Genomic DNA, 12,983 nt, shown 5'->3' on the forward strand with positions numbered 1-12,983 from the left:
GGACTGATGTTTTTTCTGATGTAAAAATCCTGATAACCAACACACTTGGCAAAGGAAAGCATAAATGGTGAATTACAATTGCAACCACTGCGCTCACTATTTTTTAAACATCTTTATTGAATTTTCATTTATGACATAGACAATCATACATTTATATAAATGCAAATTAACCATATTGATGTATTCTCAGTTACAAAGATTATACATCACATATAATCTTCTGTACAGTCTTTGTCAATCCAACATTACATAGCCACTCAGTTCCTGTCTTCCCTTAAACCTCATTCCTCCTCCAAAATGTAATTCTGCATGTGTTCTTCCTACAATTCCCAGCACTCACTGTGCTCACTGCTGAAGTATTTCTTCCTAGTTTCGGGAAAGTCAAACTAGTGTTTTGGCTCATGTAGCTGCAGAATTTACATTGAAGTAGGCTGAAGGGGGTGTGTGTCCAGATCATCTATGCAGGATTCCTTCTAGGGTGTCTGTAATAAAACTCTTGATATTCCTGGTCATCTTGTAAATAAAATGAAGCTCAGAGTCCATGATCTTCTTTAAGGCTTTATTCCTTGTAAGTATGCTGCAGATGGGTGTAATAATTCCTTACTTCACCTGAATCATTGGTTTAGGTGACCAACATGTTCTGTTTATGGTTATTTTTGTTCTGATACTTCATGTGGTGTCAAGTTTAGTCCAAGTGAAAAACTAGGAAGGTGAGAATATTCTTTTCCTTGCCATATGATGGGTTTTTTTAAGCCCTGTGTTAAGCACCATTGGTACCCACATTTAATAAATCTTTCTAGAAGTTGTTAACGTTCTTGAGAAACAGATACATTTCTCCTAACACTTGCAATTTGCAATACTTGGGATTTTATCATATTTTGATTAGCAATACCAGGGTGCATGCTAGCTTAATGCAGCAAGCAGTAGTCCCTTGTTGGCTTTCTTAGAAAGCTTTAGCTAGTAGAGGTGAATTCTGTTTTTTGAAGATAGTAATATCCAGAAACACTACTTCATCCTCGTTGTGGCAACTCGACACCATAAAAATTCACTGTCCATCATTAGCAGACCAGAATTCCGCTGTGGTGACCCCTAACCGGGAAAAGACGAAAGACAGAATTTGAAGACTTTGGGCCTACTTTTATAATGTATATCTTCATGTTTATCTTAGTTTATTGGATATGCCAGACTTCTGAACCCCACACACACAAACATAAACACACATATTCCTAAGCTAAGTTTTTTCCTGTCAAGCTTCAGAAAGCTCTGCTTAGGATGTTAGTCATGGAATTCATGATGTCATGTGATGTAACAATACCTGTAACAATACCAATGCATATGTCATCACCAGAGTCACTGGAAAATTGCTGAAAAATAGTGCCAGAATTGCAGAGAAATTTCTTGGAAATTGCAGGAACTAGTGGCAAGACAGCATGTATAGTGCAAATTCTTCTCTGTGAATACTTTGCAGTCATTAACAGAGGATATATTCTAGTGACACATTCAGTAATTATTCATCTTACCACATGCACTTACCGTAAACTAATGTTGAATTAGGGTTATCTACAATATATTTCTTAAAAATTGGATGTTTTCTATATACTTGTTTTCGAATGTCTATTTAATTTTGTACAACGGCAATGAAGAAAAAGATGCCAATACTGACGTGAGCTATACATTTTGCTTGGCAAAGAAATAAAAGTTAACTATCACATGATAACAATAACAATGTCATCTCTCACAGCAGATAGTGACACTGACAGCATTTGCTTGAGGATCAAAAATACAAAACACTAACATACCAATTGTAAAATTTATTGTCAAAACTTAGCATTAATAGTTTGATGTTGTCCTCTGGCAGTTTTTCTAAATACATAGAACATTCTGTCTGTGGCTGAGCCAGGGATCTCAATGTTCTGTTTTGTGACAGCTACAAAGCATGGAACTGTAGTTTGTTGGGACCCCCACCACTCATGTATGATGCAGTGTCAGTGGTACAACAAATAGTACACTCATCTTTGGTGCTGAAAGATCAGAAGGCTGTGGGTTCTCTTCCTCCTCCAGGTAATTGGATTGCTGATGCCACAATATATCATCAGGGAAGTGCTGCACTCCTGAGTGTATCATCCTTCAGATGAGATATTAAACTGAGGCCTCATCTACTTGAGTTTGGTGGTAGCTCTGGTGGATGTAAAAGATCCTACTGCATCTTTATAAAAGAGTCCGAGAAGTTCCCAAATGTCCTAGTCAAATTTCTCCTAGTAGTATAAATACCACATTGAGTCTCCCTTGAAAAGAGGCCTCTAACCTAGTGGGACTAACTTGGCCAACAAGGAATAAATAAAATGCTGTGACTGTTCTTTGTAACAGACTGTGCTACAGCCCTGTAAGCATGCCACTCAAAACCTGGGATATCTGCTAAGCCTTTCAGATGCTCTGAATATAAACTGTGTCAAAAATAAAGTAGTGGTAGTTGATAGTTGACAGGGATTCCAAAATATGTGATGCCTTAAAAGTAAAACATTCCAGGAGAAACCTGTATGGAGCAACTATGGGATTCCCCAGCTGCTTCCCTAACATTTTTGATAGTAAGGGTAAAAAAATTACAGGGAGGACAGTACCTGAGATTGTCCAACCAACAAAGGATGCAGGATCACAGGATCGTATGGCACAGAAAACCCAGATGACCATGAGGCCACATTCAAGAGGCAGATAACATACCAAAGGATAAACCCAGCAGCCACTTGAACAAAATAAACATTTGGAACCACTCCAGGATTCCACTACCAGATGACAAGTGGAGTATCTTAGAAAAAGGACTAATATTTATGCAACACAATAGAAGTAGTCTCACTCAGTGTATTACAGACCTCAAATTATACTGCAGAAACCTTAACCTAAAGGTACTTTTTCTGGGGAAAAAAGATACAAAATGAGTAGATGAATCAACTATCTTAGAGTAAAGAATTCAGCCAGGAGAGACCTAAAGAATTCTGCTCCATTTTCATCTCACGATTTAGGCATTCAAGAAAAAATGTCAGAAAGACATATACATGGCACTGGAAAAATCCAGCAGGATAAAATTCTAAAATGTGTCCAAGGATGATAGTACTGTACTGAAAAACCTCAGTGAGGATAAGAACTGTCAAACTGTGAAGGTAAATAAAGGAGGAGGCATATTCACCTCAAACATAGATGTGTTTATAAAATCGGCATTACATGGAGGCTGACAGGCACTATAAAGAAGTCAACTGGAAGTAGTCAATAGGACTTACAAAGGCATCAAACAATGACTTTTCATGCTACACCAAGAAGGTCTACCCCAAGAGAATCTTCTGGACTTCTTCATTCTAGAGTACCCCATAATTCCCAAGTTCTTTGGCATTCCCAAACCTCACAAGAGCATCTCTGATCCCCCTGCCACATAGACCAATTGTGGAGGGAAGGGATCTGCTACTGAGCCTCTTTCTTTTTGCTTAGAACATAGAACGAAGCCTCTTGCAAGCAAAGCTCCATCATATATCCTTAATATCTTGGACTTCCTGAAAAAGCTTAAAAATATCAGGATCACATGAGGCAGCACTGTGGAGTAGCAAGATAAATCTCTAACTGCACTCCAGGTGGCCCAGGCTTGATTAGCAGATTGGGTGTTTGAGGTGCTGGCAGAGTGGAGGGTTGGGTGTGCTCATCCAGAGGAAGGGCATTTATCAGAGATGCAGGGGAGGCATGGTCCACTGAAGGGAGTAGCCCTTAAACATAGCTGACAAGTGCATGAATGGGGCAAGGAAATAAGGAAAAGTCATAACAACCCCATCATCAAGCAGAAGCACTTGTCTGCACCACCCCCAGGATGCCCTTAAGATCCAAACTGATCCCAGCTCACTCAAAGAAGTATGGGAGAAAGGAAGAGCAGGTAGATGCAGTGATGAACAGAAGCACCGGTATGGCTGAACAGAATGAAGCAGGAGGAGGTGAAACAATATCAGGATCACTCAGGACACCATCCTACTCGCAACAGAGATTGAAGCCCAATACATAGTTTTCCGCACTGGTTCTATATTGATTCAGTTAATGACTTACTCTCCAAAGCCACCATGGCCCACACAGACAAGCTCTACTCTCTGGTTGAAATACTTGACATCTTTATTACTAGCAACTGCTTCTGCTTTAATAAAATATGGTATAAATAAATGCAGGGTATTGCCATGGGTGCAGCCGGGGCACTAAACCTAGCAAGCACAACACTGGCAGTCTGGGAGAACCAAGTAGTATATAACTTGTGATTTTTTTTTCAAATGATAGGGTTGCTACCACAGTTTTATTGATGATGTCTTCTTCACCCCAATTAATTTACCTGGCAATATGATTCTGTTCTGGATTTTCTAGCAAGGAGCTATTGATGTTCTTCATTGCAAAAGTTAAGAGAACAGCTTTCTTCTTGCTTTGAAAATACCTTTTCCTAGTTGGAGAAATGTTTCTTAATGGGTAAAAAATAGATCTTTCAGCTCCTGAAAGCATGGCATGCTGGATCACTGTATCTTTCTGGCAGTTAGTGTAAAAGTTTAAGGCTATGAGGTGCTAATGAGCTGTTTCCTGTAGGCAATGGTTTGATTCCATTAGCCTCTGTTTATATACACTGTGGCTATGAGCTTAACTAGACAGTGCTCCCAGGCTGTCTGAAAATGGGCCATGTGGCTCAGCATTCTATCCTAGTTAACAATAACAAAAAATAAATAAATAAATATGTCATAAGCTGAGGTGTCACAAGCGATACTGGTAACCTTTTATTAAAGCACTAGCACTTTATTGCAAGTCAGTATTTTTTGCAGTTTCTGTCAGAATTACTCTCAAGACTTTTCTATTGCTGGGACACATTATCTGGTAATCTACAAGTGTAGTACCTCGCAGGATGCGCAGTAGCAAAACCCACCCCAAACACGCCTCCAGCCCCGTGGAGGCAGCAGCAGTATGATTATTCAACAGTGTGTGGACTGGAATGTAATTAATATTCAGCATCTGTGCCGATAGCTACCCAAATGACATTAATGTAATGTTGTATTAGGAACATAAAACTTCATTCAGTACCAAAAATGAAATGTTTTAACGGGACATTAAAACTAAAATGCGTGCAGTAAATCACCCTTCAGTCATTCAATCAGGCAGAGCTCACACCATTTCTCGAAACGATGCTGCTACATTTTAACGGCTTTATGGAGTGGTGCTTGCAAGGCAGCGGGGATGTGGGGGGGTGCAGGGGGGGCTAGCCCCCTGAAAAAGGAGAAAATAAGTATTTATCAGAGGATGGAGTCCGTTGAGTGCCTGAATATTTAGCAGTTTGCACAAACTGACAAGTCAATTAGCATGCCTGTCAGTCTTCTTCGATATCCCCGCCCATTTGGCGTGCCAGTCAATGACCGCACACCCAAAGCTGAGCAGAACTAAGTGTGAGGTACTACACTTGTAGATTAGCCATTATCTTTCAGCAACTTGTACAGTGATGTGAACATTGTTTTTGGTAGATACTAACAATTCCTAACAACTAATCAAGAGAAGAAAACCCTGTAATTCTTTCCAGCACTTTGTACATGTTGGAGTGTGTGAAGGGAGTACTGCATGAATGGCTTTCTTTTGTCTGTAGGAGCATCCTTCTCCTGTCTGGAACTTGTTCAAATTGTTCAATATGTGATTTACCAAACACACACTTCATTTTTTTAATTCAGATAACATAGTTTTGCAGCATTTACAACATCTTATGCAATTTTATGAGATTCATACTTTTTCTCTTCCCATTAGTCAGCAAATTGCCCAAATATGCAGCTGAATTCCTACAGTAATATGGTTTTCATTACATTCTGAAATCAAAATGTGTACCAAGACGCAATGTATAATACACACAAAAAGCCATTGTGTATATTAATTACAATGTACTCTTCAGAAACATCAAATAAATACTAACAGCAAACAATGCAGATTTGTATGTAACAAAAGGAAGACAAACATATTAAGAAGTGATAATAAGTGAAATGACCAGTGAGCAGAATTCACTCAGAAATGATTGTGCCAAAATTGATACTACGTCAAAGACATGGAGGAATATTATCAGGTCATGGGTCATAACTAGGCTTATTATGTACTTGAAACATGGATGCTAATAAATTAGCTCGAGAGATCAATCTTTGTACCCATGTCGGGAACACCTAATAATGCGTTTTGATCAGAGACCTTTGTTGTGCATGCAGCTTTACGGAAAAAAGGCATTAAGTGTTTTGCTGGTTTTCAAAGCTGTAAAGCACTTAACAAGCACTATCAGAAAGACAGCATAATATATTTTGTTATTTTACAAAGAAAATCAGGGATTCAAAAATTCAAAGAACCTTTATTGTCATTTAGGACCACACAAGTGCAGCCTAAATGAAATTACAAATGTCAGCTCATGACAGAAATGCAGTGCAAATAACACAGATACAACGGTATCAGAGAATAACATAAGAAAATAACAACACGTATGACATGCAAGTGGTAATTACATAAACACACTCAATGCCCATTATCCAGTGATAAATAATAAATAAATACCCACCACCAAACCCCTTCACCATTAAGATAGAGAATAAATAGAGACTAGTGAATAGCAGCTGTTTAATTACCGTATTGCACTTGTTAACCTTAGATGTGACTCAGTATAGCCATCATATTGCATAATAGTAATACTGGCAGTGATTGCTCAGAGCAGCAGGAGTAAATGAAAAAAGAGGCTTCGATGTATCAGGTATTATGGTTGCTGTCTGAGTTAATAAGTCTTACAGTTGTAGGATACAAACTGCTCCTGAATATGGTAGTCTTACAGCAGAAGCTGTGGTACTTCCTTCTAGATTCAGGTTGTGAGAACCAGTTGTGGGCCAGATGGGTCGAATCAGCTAGTATTTTGTATGTTTTCTTTCTTGTAAAGAAAAGCTCTTTAATAGATGGGAGGTTTGTGCCTAAGATTCTCTCAGCCATCCTCACCACCCTCTGTAATTTCTTCTTCTCATCAACTTGCAGTTGCCAAGCCATTCTATGAAGTTGTTAGTGAGGATGCTGTCGATAGCTCCCCTGTAAAAAGTGGTAAGAGCAGACAGTAGGAGCCTGGCCTTTTTGAGCTTTATCCAGAGGTGAACCCTCTGTTGAGCCTTCTTGACTATATAGTTTGTATTAACAGTCCAGGATAGGTCATCTGAGATGTGAAGGCCCAGGAACTTGGTTGTTTTGACTTTCTCTACTACCTTCCCTTTGATAGTGAGTGGTTAGTGAACTGTTGCCTTTCTCCTGAAGTCCATAATCATTTCTTTGGTCTTATTAACATTCAGGTCCAGGTTGTTCCTGACACACCAAGCAATCAAAGTGTTCACCTCATCCCTGTAGTTATGTTCATCCCCACCACCAAGAGACCCACGACTGTGGTATCATCAACGAATTTTATAATATGTTTGAGTTATGTTTTGCAGTACAGTTATGGGTAAGGGTGGTGAAGAGGAAGGAGATGAGCACACAACCTTGGGGAATGCCAGTATTCAGGACTATGCGTTGAGAGGTGTTGTTTCTAGAACATGTCCATTGGGGTCTACCAATCAGACATTCAAAAGTCCAGTTACATAGGTGCTTGTTTATCCTGAGTTTTATAAGCTTATCAACCAGTTGCATCAATATCACAGTGTTGAACACAGATCTGAAGTCGATGTACAGCAGCCTTATGTAGTTGTTCCTCCATTCTAGATGTTTTAGTGCAAGGTGAAGTGCAATTGATATCTCATTCGCAGTCGATCTATTTGCCTGGTATGCAAGCTGGAGAGGATTGAAGGACTTAGGCAGACCCTCAAATAGATGTTTCTTCACAATCCTGTCAAAGCACTTTATGACATGTGAGGTTAAGATAACCAGTCTGAAGTCACTGAGGCAGGTAGGGTTGGGTTTCTTTGGAAGTGGGACAATACTTATTTCCTTGAAACACGAGGGAACTTTCTCCATAGCAAGGGATGAGCTGAAGATGTCTGTCATTACCAGACATAACTGATCAGCATGCTCCTTCAACACTTTGCCAGGTATGTTATTTAGTCAGCAGCCTTCCTAGGATTCACCTTCTTAAGCTAAAGTCTCACCTCCTCGGAGTTTAAGGTGAGCACTATCTCCTCTTTGTCAGTGTTTGTTTTAAAAGGTACAGTGGTGTTCTCCTCAAATCTGCCAATGAAGGAGTTCAGCTCATTTAGGAATTCCAAGCTGTCATCACATTGGAGTGTTTTGGTCTTATAGCCCATGAGCTGCTGTATCCCCTGTGGTAGGCTTCTTGTGTCCCTCATGTCTTGGAAGCAGATCTGAATTTTCCTCCCATACTCCGTCTTTGCCTCTTTGATGCCCTTTTTCAGATTTGATCTGGCCACCTTTAACCTTTCTTTGTCATTGCCTTGAAGGCTGTGTTTCTTTCCCTCAGTAGCTCGTAGACATTCCTGGTGAGCCAGGACTTCTCATTAGCTCTCATAGGGATGGCTTTCATGGTGGTTACATCCTCCATGCATTTATTTATGTAAGCAAGAACTGATTTTGTATTGGTGTCTATGTCTAACTGGTGGTTGTACGTAGCCGCTTCTTTGAAGACCTCTCAGCAGGTGGTATTGAAACAGTCCTGAAGGCAATCTATGGAACCATCCTGCCAGACTCTGATCTGTTTAGTTGTTGTTTGTTCTCTAATCAAAGCCATCTTATCGGTAGACAGAAGCAGGATGACAGTGTGATCAGAGCTGCCTATGTTGGGGTGCTTCAAAGCTTTAAAGGCTCCTTTAATATTGCTGTAAACTTTGTTTAATGTGGTCTCCCCTCTGGTGGGGAAATCCACATACTGATAAAAATGAGGCAGCACCTCCTTAAGCTCAGCTCTGTTGAAATTACCCACTATCACATGTGCAAATTCTGTGTTTCTGCTTTGTAGCTCACAGATAATTTTTTTTTATTTTGAACTTCAGTGGTGTTAGCACTTGAGAGGATGTACACTGCTGTGACATATATCCCACTGATTTCCCTTGGTACATAGAAAGGTCTGCATTTTAGTGTCAGTATTTCCACATTTTCGGAGCAGTGTGTGATTGAACCAGCTTACAGTCAGACAGAGTACTGGCAGAGACAGCAGGCAGAAAGAAGCCTGCTTTTAGTTCTGTCACTGTCGTTTGCTGGCTAGTACTGGCAGGTTTCACTGCCTAGCACGATATCCAATCTTAACAAGTGAAGCAGGGGATGCTTAACAATTGTTATGATCGAGTCTCACTCTATAGAAGAACTTCATTGATTTGTCTTTTTCCAGATACCGGTAATCACCACACTTTATACAATAGATTAGTGTCACATTTATTCAATAAGTACTGGGTATCATTTGGGCCTAAACATGACCTTCTGACAAATCTTGACTCTCACACTCCATATCGCACTTAATAAAGCATCATGTGGACGTGGAAGTGCTTGTTGTGTTTATCAACAAAGATGTACTTCTGCTTAGTTCCAATCACAATTTGTTGGAATTTATTTTCTTAAATGGTTTTATTTGCATTGCTGACTTTCTGTTCTGTTCTTGACTTTCACATTCTCAGAAATGTCCTGTATTATACATTTTCTTTCCACTTCTTTTGACAGATAGTCACAACTATCCTGCATTTTTCTGATCAGTGATATAAATTTCCTCTATTGGAAATCAATTCACCACCTGTGCTCCTTGTTTTGAAGCAGCACTTTAATACCAGAATCTAGTCAATGCTGCATTCTAGAAAACCAATGACTGATGCGTCACTCTTGTGACATCGTGTGACATGAATTCCATGACTCAACCTTCATGCAGATCTTTCTGCAACTTGACAGGAAACAATCAGCTTAGGAAGTTTTGTCTTTATGTATGTATGAGGGAGGCTCAGCTGTCTGCTTTATCCTATAAATAACAATAACATGAACATGTGCATAGGAAACGTGGACCCACAGTATTCAAATCATTTCCCAAGGATGCTAAGAATGTACACATTTGAGCATTTGTTGTACTTTTACTAAATGATTTGTTATCTTTTATCCACAGTGATTCTCAGAATTCACTAAGGAATGTTTCTGTAGTTTCCCCAAGAACAGAATAAATCTTCTTTAATTGAATGATGTGTACTTTGCATAACTGCTTTGCCAGAATTTGTGCAAATATTATTTCTTTCTGACAGTTTCACTCAGAATTGGTTTCAGTATGTGTAGTGTAGCTCTGATGTGCCATTTCAAGTAATCTATAACTTTGATTATTACAGTTATTTCTTAATTGTAAACCCTCCATGTTTTCTTCCAAAATTGCTATTTTATGGAGGGATTATTAGGGGAAGAGCAACATTTTGAGCCAAAAATTGGGGACAGTTGAGAGGTTGGCTATGCCTAATTCTATAAAGCAATTTATTTGCATGTACCTCTCAACCTGTTAATGCAGTAAATCTGAACAAGGCCAAATATATTGGGGCACATATAAACAGTACTAAAAATTGCTCTTGTATAAATTGAGACAGTTGATAGAACGGCTCTTACTTTAACATGCATTTTTATGAAGGTTATGAAGTCTGAAACTTATTATTTAGTGACTTCTGGCAAATCATTTAGGAATTAAAACTACAAATTTTATGAACAACAAACCAAAAATAAGAAGCAAAAATCTATTCATTCTTTGAAAATCTGGACAGTTGGGAGGTATAGTTCAGCTGGGCCTGTCTGAGTTTGCTGCCCTTCCCCCCCCTGACAAAATAATGGTTGAACTGGAGCCTCTGCAGCCATTCCAATTAACCATTACTTGGCTATTTCACTCCATTTACCATAAACACTAATGTGCATACTGCTTTACTTCAATGATTGGACTTCATTTGAAAGTTTTATTTTGTATTTTACAGCACAAACATTAAGTAATCTGTTAAACAAAGCAATGCAGTCTCACAATGAAAACTTAGCATTAAAACTTCTCTGCCCTTGAAACTCACATTCATTGAAACCCACATTCAAAGAAAATACATTTTGCCAGTGGCAGATAAAGATTAATTTTGGGCTGTTTTCGAATCATAGGCCCCTTGCATATGAAACATACATGTGCTCTTTGATACACCTTCCTCATTGTACTAAAAATTATATTCCTTGTACAATACAGTACACTTGTTAGAGGGTGTTTTAAATTTGTTTTGAACATTTTTCCAGTAAGCAATGAAACAAAACATATGCACCCATAATGGCAAAACTGCCCAGTTGAGAACATTTATCATAAAAAGTCTACTCAGACTTCCACAGTCCACCATTATTAGTAAATATACACAATTCTACAGTCCACCATTATTAGTAAATATGCACAATTCCACAGTCCACCATTATTAGTAAATATGCACAATTCTACAGTCCACCATTATCAGTAAATATGCACAATTCTACAGTGCACCTTTATCAGTAAATATGCACAATTCTACAGTCCATATTCAGTGAATTCAGTTCTTGCCATAGCTGTCAACCTTAGCACAAAACCTGGACGAAGCCAATAATGGGGAATACAGTCCCAAAAATAGGGACAAATTTAAAATATTCATCTTATAAACTTAGAAAATTGCTAGAAAAAAGGTTGTGCTACTATGTATTCTGAAGAACATGAAGTTTGAAATTCAAATGCGGTCAATTCTACTGCGGACAGAACAAAAACAATTTTCAGCAGAGACGAGGGATTAATACTGCAGACACGTCTTTGTAAAATGGCAGGGCATCAGAGCAAATCCACACAAACACAGGCAGGAGATGCAGACTCCAAACAGAAGCCACCCCAACCAAGAATCAAACCAGAAAACCTATAGCTGTGAGGCAACAATACTACCACCGCACCATCAATTATGCAAGGAATTAAACATTCAGAAACCTGAAGTCTGAAATTCAAATGCCTGTCAATTTTACTGCGGACAGAACAAAACCAATTTTCAGCAGGGATTAAAACTGCAGACACGCCTTTGTAAAATGGCAGGGCACCAGAGCAAATCCACACAAACACATGGAGGAGATGCAGACTCCACACAGAAGCCACCCCAACCAAGAATCAAACCAGAAAACCTATAGCTGTGAGGCAACAATACTACCACTGCACCATCAAATCTGCAAGGAATCAAACATTCAGAAACCTGAAGTCTGAAATTCAAATGCCTGTCAATTTTACTGCGGACAGAACAAAAACAATTTTGAGCAGAGATGCAGGGATTAATACTGCAGACACGTCTTTGCAAAATGGCAGGGCACCAGAGGAAATGCACACAAATACAGGAGGAGATGCAGACAGAAGCCACCCCAACCAAGAATCAAACCAGAAAACCTATAGTTGTGAGGTAACAATACTATCACTGCACCATCAATTATACAAGGAATTAAACATTCAGAAACCTGAAGTCTGAAATTCAAATGCCTGTCAATTTTACTGCGGACAGAACAAAAACAATTTTCAGCAGAGACGAGGGATTAAAACTGCAGACACATCTTTGTAAAATGGCAGGGCACCAGAGCAAATCCACACAAACACAGGCAGGAGATGCAGACTCCACACAGAAGCCACCCCAACCAAGAATCAAACCAGAAAACCTATAGCTGTGAGGCAACAATACTACCACTGCACCATCAAATCTGCAAGGAATTAAACATTCAGAAACCTGAAGTCTGAAATTCAAATGCCTGTCAAATTTACTGCGGACAGAACAAAACAATTTTCAGCAGAGACGAGGGATTAAAACTGCAGACACATCTTTGTAAAATGGCAGGGCACCAGAGCAAATCCACACAAACACAGGCAGGAGATGCAGACTCCACACAGAAGCCACCCCAACCAAGAATCAAACCAGAAAACCTATAGCTGTGAGGCAACAATACTACCACTGCACCATCAAATCTGCAAGGAATTAAACATTCAGAAACCTGAAGTCTGAAATTCAAATGCCTGTCAA

This window comes from Protopterus annectens, chromosome 2.part1 (genome assembly GCF_019279795.1).
Source record: "Protopterus annectens isolate FY-2018-M chromosome 2.part1, PAN1.0, whole genome shotgun sequence".
In the NCBI taxonomy this organism is placed as follows: domain Eukaryota; kingdom Metazoa; phylum Chordata; order Ceratodontiformes; family Protopteridae; genus Protopterus; species Protopterus annectens.